Source organism: Lynx rufus, unplaced genomic scaffold (genome assembly GCF_022079265.1).
Source record: "Lynx rufus isolate CCGP_SWC_20201006 ecotype Redwood Valley unplaced genomic scaffold, mLynRuf1.p SCAF_4, whole genome shotgun sequence".
Taxonomy (NCBI): domain Eukaryota; kingdom Metazoa; phylum Chordata; class Mammalia; order Carnivora; family Felidae; genus Lynx; species Lynx rufus.
This window is the reverse complement of record NW_025814856.1, coordinates 115,504,406-115,516,530: the sequence shown is the minus strand read 5'-3', so window position 1 is coordinate 115,516,530 and position 12,125 is coordinate 115,504,406. Positions and strand designations below refer to the sequence as shown.

At 40.5% G+C, this 12,125-nt stretch overlaps 1 long non-coding RNA gene across 3 annotated transcripts in view; it reads right to left on the bottom strand.

Moving 5' to 3' along the window:
• Positions 1 to 11,797, bottom strand: part of LOC124524212 (uncharacterized) — a 41,260-nt gene extending 29,463 nt beyond the window's left edge. For 2 of the 3 annotated variants that reach the window (XR_006965179.1, XR_006965178.1), the window contains exons 1-2: positions 11,676 to 11,797; positions 10,333 to 10,406 (exon numbers count right to left, since the gene is read on the bottom strand). This is a non-coding gene — a long non-coding RNA (uncharacterized LOC124524212). Of the gene's footprint in view, positions 1 to 10,332; positions 10,407 to 11,385; positions 11,641 to 11,675 lie in introns of those variants that run through there. The other variant, XR_006965180.1, reaches the window with a different exon arrangement.
• Between the last annotated feature and the right edge of the window lie 328 nt (positions 11,798 to 12,125).

The following is a 12,125-nucleotide window of genomic DNA, read 5'->3' as shown; positions in this document are numbered from 1 at the left end:
ATATTTAGTCATGCATCTTTACTTTTCTGACAGTCCCAACTGCTGAAAATATTCACAAGTGTGATTTTTGCCTTTGTTGCTTTGCTGGGTAAATACAGATAATACACTGCCCTTCTGGGCTTTAAAAATGCTCTGAAAGGCCTAAAAGGTTACAGCTATTTGGCTGTGCCACAGGGTTTCCCAGGGCCCTAGTGATGTGTGGGCAAAGCAATGTTGGTTATGTGGCACTCAGTGAGTGTACTAGCTACTGCCAATGTCATTTAGATGATACTACTGAGACAGGACCTCCCAAGCCACACATGTGTCTGTCCCAAGGATTTGGAACACATCCCTAAGGCTGTGATTATAGGCAGTTTCCTTGGCACCTTTCGCCATTACTCCCCAACTGCCTTATCTTTCAGTCATCCTTCAAAATGCTAGCTTTGAGTAGATGCAGCCCAGTCTGCCTTATTCCTCAGTGTATCACTAGTACTTTTTACAGGGCCTGGGACACATTAGGGGATCTATCAACATTAAATAGATAATTGTCCAGGGTTGGCTATCTAAACTTGCATGGACTCCTACACAAAGTCTAGTCTCAACCTGAGCTCCAAGAAGTTAGGATTAAGAGAAGGATTTGTGGTCACACACTGAGAACACTTAATACCCAGGCAGTAGTGAGGCCAAATATTAGTAACATAGAATACATGGGGATGATGTGTCTTCTTCTCCACTTCTCCACTTCTCCATTTCAGCCTGGAAAAGTCATGTGTCTTGACTGTGCTCTGAGCTGAAGGAAATCTAGAAAAATTAGCTTAAATGTCAAGAAGGCAGATGCATGTCAGTCCTTATTGACACTTTGGAAAACAGGTCTAGGGACCGTTTATTCGTCCAACAAATATTTGTTGAGGCCCTACTGTGTGCCAGGAATGATTCTAGGCACTGGTGATATATCAGTAACCAAAACAGACAATTTCCTTGTCCTCATGGATTTCCATTGAAGTGGAGCAAAATAGACAGGAAACAAAGAGGTCAATAGCAAAGGGTGGTGATGGAACTATGATAAAGAAAACTAAAGCAGGCTGAGGGGAGGCAGAAAGTCAGGGGTTGCTATTTTAGCTAGGCTGGTCAGAAAAGGGCATCCTGGAGCAGAAACACTATGGACAGAGACATGAATACAAGGATCATAATAACATCTCAAGAAAGAGGATTCCAGGATGAGGGAAGAGTGAGTGTAAAGAACCTGAAGTAGGGGTGACATTGGCATATTCAAGAAACAGCACGAGGGCCTATCTGGCTGAAGAGCGTGCAAAGGAGAGAGCAGAAGAAATGAATTCAGCAAGGAAATGGGAGCCAGTTGCTGGAAAACATTTTAGGCCAAGGCCAGGACGTTGGGTTTATTCTAAGTGTGATAAGAGGCTTGTGAGCAGAGAAGTCATCTCCATTTTTAAAGGAGGACTCTGGCTGCCTGTTATGTTGACAAGAAACACTGGAGACAGAGGGGGAAGCAGGGAGACCAGCTCGGCGGCTATTACAGAAGATCTGGTAAGAATTCGAAGTAGCTTGGATAAGGATGGGAGGGCAGAAGAAATAGTAAATGAAGAAATCTGGGATATGATTTAGAGACTGAGCCAATGGATTGAAGATAGCATTTGAGAAAAAGAGAAGACCAAGGATGACTTCAAGATTTTTTACCCAATTAAATGGAAGTTTTTCCTGCAATGGGACACACAAGGATTGGGTTTTGTGAAGGGGAAATAAAAGATTTGGTTTGGGATCTGGGATACTATTATAGCGACCTGTTGCTGCATAACAAACCACCCAAGACTTAGTAACTTAAACCTGCAATTATTACTATTTTGCATGTTTCTGTAGGTTACCTGGGTTTAGCTGGAAAACTTGTGATTGTTTTTCTCTGGAATTTGCAGGGAGACATCTGGGGCTCACACATCTGGCTGGCAATTGATGCTGGCCATTCGCTGGCAGCTGCCAATGGCAGTGCCAGCATATGTTGCTTAGTCTCCTTACAGTAGGGCAGTTGGGTTGCAAGAGGGAATACCCCTAACCATTGCATTCCAAAAGAGCCAGGTAGAAGTTCCAAGGATTCTTATAACTAGCTTTACAAGCACCCAAATGTTACTTCTGCTGTGTTTTACTGGTTAAGCAAACCACTAAGGCCAGCCTGTATTCAAGGGAAGGGGAGTAGGACTTAACCTCTTGATTTGAGGAGCAGCGCACATGTATAGGGAGGGAACGTGTGATTGGCAGTCATCTTTGGACACCATCTATCACTGACACTCTGAGATGTGTATTGATATTCAAGTCTGGAACTCAGGAAGAGAGTGGGTCTCCAGAAATTGGGCAGGAAATTTCTTCTCAGAGATTTTTGGTTAGATTGTTAGACCTGATATTGTTAAATTAGAATTTGCTCTCCTGCTTTTTCTTTAAAAAAGTGATCTAGCTGGAACTATGTTATTCTTTTACACGTGCCTGTGGTAGCTAATAAATGAACTGCATTCTTTGTAAAATCATCATTATTACTTAACACAACGTCTGATACTGTAGACACTTAATCATTATTAACAGCTATTACACTGTTGTACTTCCTTATTCACATTATTTCTAAACTGAATAGATGTCCTATGCTACGTCTCTGTGGCATGCATTTGTCCAGCTATATTCATGTTGGGTTGATTGTTCCTGATATTATAAAACATTTCAGACCCATTCTTCCTTCTGATCCCATTATTAATGTATGTACCTTTTCTCAGCCTAGAGTCTTCAGACGTATTTCCCAAGTCCACAAAATCTGTAAGATTAAACTTTTCTGGATTTTCACACATATGATAATCTTAAAGTAATCTGAGCACATTCTAGAATTCCAAGACTACCTCCTTTTATTGAAGTACTCCATGCAATTTCATAGGGACATTTGCATTTAACATATGGTCATGTTAGTACCAAGTAAAGCCAAATTACTATACAATACACACTCTAAGGTTTTTGCACTCATTCCACAGAGAAAGGTTTAGTGATCCATATCATTGGCATATGAAACTATAAAAACCTTAGAGCTGACCATTAGTACATATTCACAGAGTCATTGGCTATATTGTGAAATCTTATCTTTAAATTAGCAATGGTTAGATTGTAAATGCAGTAGTGAAAAACAAAGAATTTTTTTCTTTGTTAAACAGTATATTTTCATTTCAGTATCACATTTTGAAATCTGACAGGGCACCTGGGTGGCTCAGTCAGTTAAGAGTTGGACTCCTGATTTCAGCTTAGGTCATGATGTAACGGTTCATGCAATGGAGCCCTGCATGGACCTCTGTACTGACAATAAGTAGCCTGCTTGGGATTCTCTCTCTCTCTCTCTCTCTCTCTCTGCCTCTCCCCCACTTACAAGTGCATGCACTCACACTCTTTCCCTCCCTCTCAAAATAAATAAATTTTATATGTATATAATTCAGAAGTGTGCTAATTGGCCTTTTATGATAATGGATAAAGGATTTAAAAAATGCTTATTTTTAAAAAAGATAAGCAAAAAAAGATAACAATAATGGTCCAGCTTTGCAACAAGTGAAATGAAACACATCAATGCAAGCATCAGCAATTTAGTGGCAGCAAATAAGATCATTCATTACTCTAATGTTGATAATTTGCATTTTATTGATTTTGTAGCTTAGTTTGTATTTAATTTGTAAACTTGATTTAGTTTTAGATTTGCATAACATCTATGAGCATAAGGCAGTTACACTTCACTCATCTTAAAGAAACATAATTAAAATGATTTAAGTCAATGCTGATGATTTATATATTTGTTTCCTTTAAAGTCTTGCTTCATTACTCATGTTTGAGAAATACTGACTTTGTGAATAAACTTCTATAAATCTAAGAAATAGTCACATCATATTCTAGAAGGAAAGTAAAGAAAAAAATCACTATAGGGCTCATTTTTTTTTTTCTTCTCAGAGATATTTATAGGCTTATAAAATTCTGGTTCCAGTTGTTTTTTTGTTTGTTTGCTTTTGCTGTTTGTTTTTTAAACATTTTCTGTTTGTTTTGCCTGTGTGGAACATAGGAGAAATTTCTACATGTATCTCTAGGCCTGCTTTCTGGTTTTCTAGAGAAATTTGCTCTGATTATATCAATCTACTTTCAGTTTCAGAAACATACCAAGCTCTTTGTGACCTCAGCACCATTGTACTTGCTGTGTCTTCTGTTCCAGCTAGAGCACTTTCCCTTGGCTTTTTGCATGGCTCATCCTTTTAAATCTTTAAGTCTTTGCTTAAATTTTCCTTCCTCAGGATGCCCTTCCATGATCACCTCTGTTTAAAGGAGTCTCCTCTTATTTTCTGTCACCACCTTATTCATTTCCCTCATAGTACTTATAAGATCTCTCATGAATTAAGATGTTTTACTTGGAGCACCTGGGTGGCTCAGTCAGTTCAGTGTCTGACTGTGGCTCAGGTCATGATCTCATGGTATATGAGTTCAAGCCCTCCATCGGGCTCTCTGCTGTCAGCACAGAACCTGCTTCAGATCCTCTGTCCCCCTCTCTCTCTGCCCCTCCCCCATTTACGCACGCACGCGCGCTCTCTCTCTCTCAAAAATAAATACATATTTAAAAAAATGTTTTACTTGCCCACTGCCTGCCTCTCCCATCAGACTATAAGAGGGAATGCTGCGTATCTGTTTTTTTGAGTATTGTAGCATCGAGCACAGTCTGTGGCACACATAGGGACCCAATAAGCATTTACTAAATTTGGAAATATGCTAATCACTGCTTTTATGACTTCATGTATTCCTGGAAACCTGTCATCTAGGAAGCCAGGGTGAAAGTACCGATGACTTCTCAATGGTGAAAAATACCCAGTGAGTGAATTAAAGAATCCAGTAGAAGGTCTAGGTGTATTGGTTGAGCTGAGTGGTGCAAAGCAACCAAACATAGGGATCAACTTCCCAATAGAGGCAGCTTTGCTCACTGAGCTGCAAATACCTGATTATTCTCCTGATTCCCATGGTTTGCCTGCCCTCATGGTTTGATGAGGGGGTAAGAGGGAAAAAAAATGACCCTTTAAGGCCCTGTCCTATCAGACCATGCCAAAATGAGTACCTTAGTCAGGATAAGGACTATGCAAGTTGATACCCAATTGATGGATTCAGTGATCAAAATAATGACTAGCTTCCAAGCCTTGGATTTTATCCACTTGTCTTTGAACTCTGATGAATTATGTATCAGATAATTACCACTTTTCATTATCTTGAATATGCACATTTCCCCCACCTTGTAATATTTCTGAAGTCAAGATGCATCTTAATAATTTATGTCATGTCATGGTTTACTTGGCAGCCTTTTTCTTTTTTAAATAATATATAGAACAATGTACATCTTACAATTCATGGAACTTTGGAGTCACTAAAATAAGTAACCCTCTCTCTCTCTCTCTCTCTCTCTCTTTTTTTTTTTTTTTGAGACAATTGGTTAATAGTAATTGGTTAAATGAAGGCTCTTACTAGTGCTTTTCTAGGAACCAGCCATAGTAGAAGCATTTCAGCAAAGAGGATTTACCAACAATTCCTGTGCCACCATGATTATTTTTCAGCCAAGGAGTAGGTTCTGTTTTTCCTTCGCTTGAATCTAGGTCAATAATATGATTTACTTTGATCAACAGAATGTGGGGGAGTTAACACTGTGTGACTTACGGGTTATGATAGGACTTCCATTTCCTTTGAAGAGCCAGCCATGTCAGTGTACATACAACTACTAATACCCCCAGCCATCAGCCAACCCAAGTGCCCTAACCACATGAATAAGGCCATCTTGGATCTTCTAGCTCCATGTGATCTGCCTCAGATAACACCTTGAACCATCCCCATGGAGACTGGTCTGAATTCCTAATCCATAGAATCATGAAAAAGAACATGGTTTTTGTTTGAGTTCTCTAAAGTTGAGAGTGTTTTGTTACATGGTAATCGATAACTGGGACAGCAACTGAGTTAGGACTTAAGTCTTATAAACTATTTTCTCAATTTCCCCCAGTTTGGAAGAAACTCTCCTCCTCAAATGAAGAAATACTCTTCAATGATATGAGCCTTAGAAAAATTGCCCATGTTTTCCCCAGATCATATTTCCCAGCACTAACAAAAAAAAAAAAAAATCCATGAAGTACTATGAGAAGACACAGTTCAAAAACAAATTGTGCTGGAATCATCATGTCCTCAAATCACCTTTCCATTCACAATTTTTTCTACTCCATGTGATGCTTCATTGAGTATGTGGAGTTCCTAAAAGATGTTTTCCTGCATAGCCTAATGTATAATTCCCTGCATAATCACCAGAGGATCACTTCTAAAAATGTCTAATACTTCAATATAAAAAATGATTGCCTAGTCATGGCAATTCCGTAAGAGAACAATCTTTGAATGACGACTGTTGTTCAAGACCATGATTAGTCAGAGATAATGATCTGGATCTGACAAACCTCAGAACTACTAGGGCACAAGGCATGTGCCCCAAAGCAACAATTAGAGGGAATAGTGGAGGCAGATCTCCTGAGAACTGCCACTCAGAACAGCCATCCCTGCTGACCAAGCAGGATATCCTCAGTGTGTGCAGCAGTTTCTCAATAGGAAGTGTGAACATTAGGAACATTGCAAAAGGCAGGGCAGTGATTCTCAAAGATTAATATCCGGTGAGGTGTGAAAGGAAAACTTAAGCTACTTACTTTGCAGTAACAGCCTCAGAATGGAAAGCTATTTTGGTAGCCAAATGTGGAAAGTTAACATTAACCAACTAAAACCATGGGGTCATAAAGCCAGGAATGTGCATGAATTCATAAGTCCAGTTTTCCTAAGCTTATTTGCTCTTCCAGAAGAAATTTTCCTCTATTGCTCCATGAAATATGATTACGTGTATGTTTACACTTTAAAATAAACCACATTATCTCTTATGGTCCTACCTATTATTCCTATTCCATAGCTTAATCCATGTATGCAATCCAATTGCTTTAACATTTCTTTAAATGTAAACATAATACTTTTTCCTTTGTGTCTGCCTAACCTTCTTAATAGGACACTAAAATTGAGAATGCAGGGCACCTGGGTGTCTCAGTCAGTTAAGCGTCCAACTCCTGATTTCCTTTCAGGTTATGATCTCATGGTTCCTGAGGTCGAGCCCCATGTTGGATTCTGCAATGACAACACAGAGCCTGCTTGGGATTCTTTCTCTCTCTCTCTCTCTCTCTCTCTCTCTCTCTCTCTAAGAGAAATAAACATTTTAAAAACTTGAGAATGAAATATCTCCTGCAGCCTTTGACTGGCACATGAGGACTTCTCTGGGATCTAGCAGGGGCTATAAAACCTTCTGTGAGTCCAAATGAATCTGTTGTCCCAGAAAACCTAGACAGTCATTCTGTTCCATACGGAATATGTCTGGACATCAATCTACTGATGGATGCAATCAAGACAAGGATCAATACTATCCCTATTATGATTTAGTGGAGACTCAACTTTATTTTGGATTACTATTTAACATCCAGGAGAGATGTTAACCCAGAGAAAACTATGGAATGGAATCATTACCAAGAAAAAGCAAACCACAAAGGAAAGGAGACTGTGGTCTCAGAAGATTTCAGCCTGACAGATACTACCATGAATTCAATGATCTGCAATGAGACAGAAAGTGTCCTTTTCCTAACAAGGGCAAAAGCCTACTGTCATTTTGTGGTTGTTGGAAAAGTACACTGACACTCAGTTGGCAACACCCCCCTGAGGCCTCCAGTTTTTTCTCTGGACCCCATCAACATTCCTGGGATAACAATGTCAGATATTATAGGCCATGCATTAAGAATCCTCATTTGAAGCTGGAAAACCGCTATTGGTTTTTCTGCAAATAAATCTAGAAAAAACACCTTATGCTCTTTTCTAATAAAAGGAGGGGTGAGGAATTCACATGAACTCAAAGAGCCAAAATTGAGTTTCCTGGGACATGACTCTTCTCTCTTGACAAGAATAATTTAAAGTAGCTTTGGGGGTGGGAGTGTGAGATGCCCTTATAACCTCTCCCCAGTCTCCAACATTTACCCTCACAGCGCCTGAGTGTTTTCATTTCTCTTTGTGACACTCTACTGAAGGATCATCAACTAAGCCTACTTCTGAAGATACAAATGGCCTTGGCAAAGAGTGAAGCAGCAGAAACACTGATTTCACCCAAGGCCTAAGCACAGAGAACTGGGACCAGGCAGGGCTCCAGAAAGCCCTGTTTGTGAATTTGAACTTGAAACTTGAAGGTTGAATGTATATAAGATAGATTTTGTTGGCACTCCCAGGTGAGGCACCAGAGTTTAGCTAGTGAGGCTAAGGAGAGGGGCAGCTGTAGTGGGGGAATGACTATTGGGAAATCATGGACCTGAGTGACATAGGACAAGGACAGTGGGAAACACTGTACATTCAGAGGGAGAGGCTTTGCAAGGTGGTAAAGCATGTAAAAGTTGTGAAAGGGGGACTTTCAAGGTCAGTATCATCTAGGGTTAGCCCTATTTTCAATAAGGGATGAGGGAGAGCTACTCATCCTCCTTCTTCTTCCTCCCTCTTTGGTTCCCAGGGTCTAAGACTTAGGCTAGGACTATTGATCCCAAGACTTAACTTCATGGTGAACTTCTTCAGTCTTTTTGGCATCTGTGGACTGGTTTCTTCAAACTCAGTCATCCTTGTTAACCATGCTATATGGCACGATATTCTGCAAACCACTGGCTTAGAGAGACAACTCATGGGCTGCTTTTAAGGTGATATTGTCTGTACCTCAGCTAAGATTTGCAAGGGTCAGTCTTCTGTTACTACACTCTGAGTTTATTAGGCTCAAGCTCCCTTGGTCAGCCTGAAGAACCGCAATTTGCTAATGAGGGTTGGGCTTGAAACAGTTGGGCAATGAACCAGTTTCCTTTATCTTCCTTTGCATTGACAATGGTCATCATGATTCATATGACATAGTTCCTCGAAAGACCAAAAAAAAAAAAAAAAAAAGATGCAAAACAAAATTCACAAAATACTTCCTGCTGCCTATGGCTTACAGATACATATTTTAATATCATTTTTAAGTGTATAGTTAAGAGTGTTTGGGTCTTCAGAGTTGGAGGCATTAGAAAAAACTATTTCTGATAACCGTATATAGGTAATTGAACTATATTTGTTTCTAATTTATCTTTTCTTTAGTTAACTTTCTCACTGCAAACAAGCTAAAAGGTAGTGAGTTTTAGCACAAAGCTGACTTCTTAAACATAGAAGTAAAGAGTTAAGGCTTTGTAAGGATGTACATGATACAGACAAATTAAAAACAAATTATATTATGGATTAAAACCCTGATGTTTGAATCTCATTGTAACAGTATAGTTAGAAGAAGAGGTCCAATCAGGATGTAGTAAGATGATAAAATCACTAAACTAAACTAGTGTGGTTTTCAAAGTGTAGCCAGAGGACCCCTGGGGAGCCCTGAATTCTTTTCAGGAAACCCACAGAGTCCTGCCTTTTCCAACTACGTATCTGTGTAAGGCTGGATTTTCATCATATACTTCAGCTAAAACAGCACAACTGACAGATTGAATGCAGAAATAGATAAGAGATTCTATCTGTCTTCTCTGAAGCCAGACACTAAATAAATTTCCAAAAATATGACACAATGAAGTGTTTTTGCTACATTTTTGAGAAAGAAAATATAAATAATTTTCATGAAAAATAGGCCATTTATGTTAACATGTACTGGGTAGTTATTACATTAAATCAATGAATATATGTTGAAAAAATTTCTTTGCTTTAATTTCTAGCATTGTCAATGTTAATCAATATAAACTATATAAGCAGAAGGTCTTTAAGGGCCTCAATAATTTTTAAGAGTGGAAAACAATCCTGACCGTAAAACAGTTGAGAATTGCTCCACAAATCCTGGCTTCTTTTCCTCAACCTTATTCTCTAAACTCTGTAACCATCTAAAGCCTGTTTCTTTAGCTTAAGCTGGTTACCACCTTTACTCCCTTCTCAATTTCCCTCCAACAGTATGCTCATATGCAAGGGTAATATAAAAATATTTAGCAACTGGTATGGCATGGAAACCCACCAATTAAAACATTCCCAGAACCACTATGCAAAGATGGTGTCTGAAAGCAACAGGTTTAGTCCCTCTGTCTCTGAGCTTCTCTGCCCTTTCACTTGTAAATCCCATCTGCCTGTGGGAATGTGAGAATTCCCTCTCCCACCCAAAAGACTGTCTTGCTCACAAGTGAATCCTCTCGCTTAGTGTGGCACCTGGTACATTGTCAGGGCTCCACTGGAAACTCTATCTGAGCCCACACTTACCTGTCTTGAGTGTAAACCCCTCCCCTTCACCTAGCAGTGTCCCTCCAACCAGTCTAGAAGAACATAGCGTTTCCCTGCAATGACACAAAAGGAAAAGGTCACCAACCACTTTCATCACCATCCTGATTTGCTGCTAGGAGATGGAGCTTCAGGTGGTCTAATATTATGCAATGCCTTAAACACCTGGAGAAGATTTGTTTAGCCTTAGAGAATGGGTGAAATGCCTCAGAGACCTTAGTTTAACCAAGCCATTTAATCCACTCTAGTTAAAACCTCTTAGCACGTTGCACAGTGGGCAGCAGAGTGAGCTTCTCAAGAGAAATGCATGGAATGTATTTAGATGTCTTTTTTTGGAGGGATGAGATTACGAGAATTGGGAAAACCAGATGCAGGGGATTTCCAAAAGTCTGAGGCCAAGCTGATGACTGCCAACTCTGCACACTTAGATGGAGTTCTCCTAGAACATGTACTTCCTCATGCACTTGTCCTTTCCCTCTGATTTGCTGTTAAGGATTGAACTGTCCCTTCTCAAATTCATATGTTGAAGTCTTAACCCCCAGTACCTCAGAGTGGGACCTTGTTTGGAAACAGGGTCTTTACAGAGGTAACCAAGTTAAAGTGAAGTCATTATGATGGGTGCTAGCCCCATATGACTGGTGTCCTTGCCAAAAGGGGAAGTTTGGACACAAATACATACAGAGGTAAGACAATGTGAAGATATAGGGAGAGCAACTTGCGAATATGAAGACAGACGTGTCTAAGCCAAGGAGAGAGGCCTGGAATATGGTCCACCCTCACAGCCCTCAGAAGGAACCACTCTTGATCCCAGACTTCTCACACCCAGAACTGTGAGAAAATAAATTTCTGTTGCTTACAGCACCCCGTTTGTGGTACTTTGTTACAGCAGCCATAACAAACTTGCCTCTGGGTTTCCAAATCAAAGCCCCATTCTTTCCTCAGGGGAAGAATTCTAAGGAGTTCTTTATTTGAATAAAGTGAGGTATAGAAAAATGAGGAGCAGTTCCTTTTAACAAATCCCTCAGCCACACATACCTTGTGAGATTGGCCTCTTCCTCCACCTCCAGGGCCTCAGCAATAAATGAGTGGAAGTGTTGGGCCCCCTGAGTGGTAGGAACCAGAGTGCAGCCTGGCATTCATGGAGGCCAGGCCCCTGCAGCCTCAACACAGCCCTCATTTGGGGATGCCCTTCTCAGGGACTTCTGCTCTTCAGCCTTGCTAGAGCTGACCCCAAAAAGTATTGGCCCCATGCATCTTGTTCCATCAACATCAACTCTAATCTGCAATCTTGTGAAGCTATTCAGGGTTTTGATGTTGCTACTGACCTTGACATGGCCCAGTCCAAACTCATCCTCTTCAGCTGTTCTCACACCCTCTTCTGTTCTTCACTTCCCCAATGTCCTCACTCTTCTCATGACATGCTGACCAGAGAGTCATCTTTGGCCACTCTCTGTGTTCCTTCTGCTACATCTGCTCTGTTGCCAAATCTTGTACATTGCTCTTTACAATTTCCTCTCACTCTGCCTTTCCTGGCATGTCCATTACCAGCAGCCTCGGTCAGGCCATTCATGCCCCGTGGATGAAATTGGGATACCGTTTGACATTGTCCACTGTTTGGACACCAGGGATATTTTGACTTGGGAGCATCTAGTAAAGGATAGGGTCAAAGATATGGGGAGGTCTAAGAAGGGGTGAGGTGAGAGTCAAGGATGGGTTGTGGATTAGGGACCAGATAAGGCTAATGGGTGGGGGAGTGGAGGGGAGGGGTGGGGTGA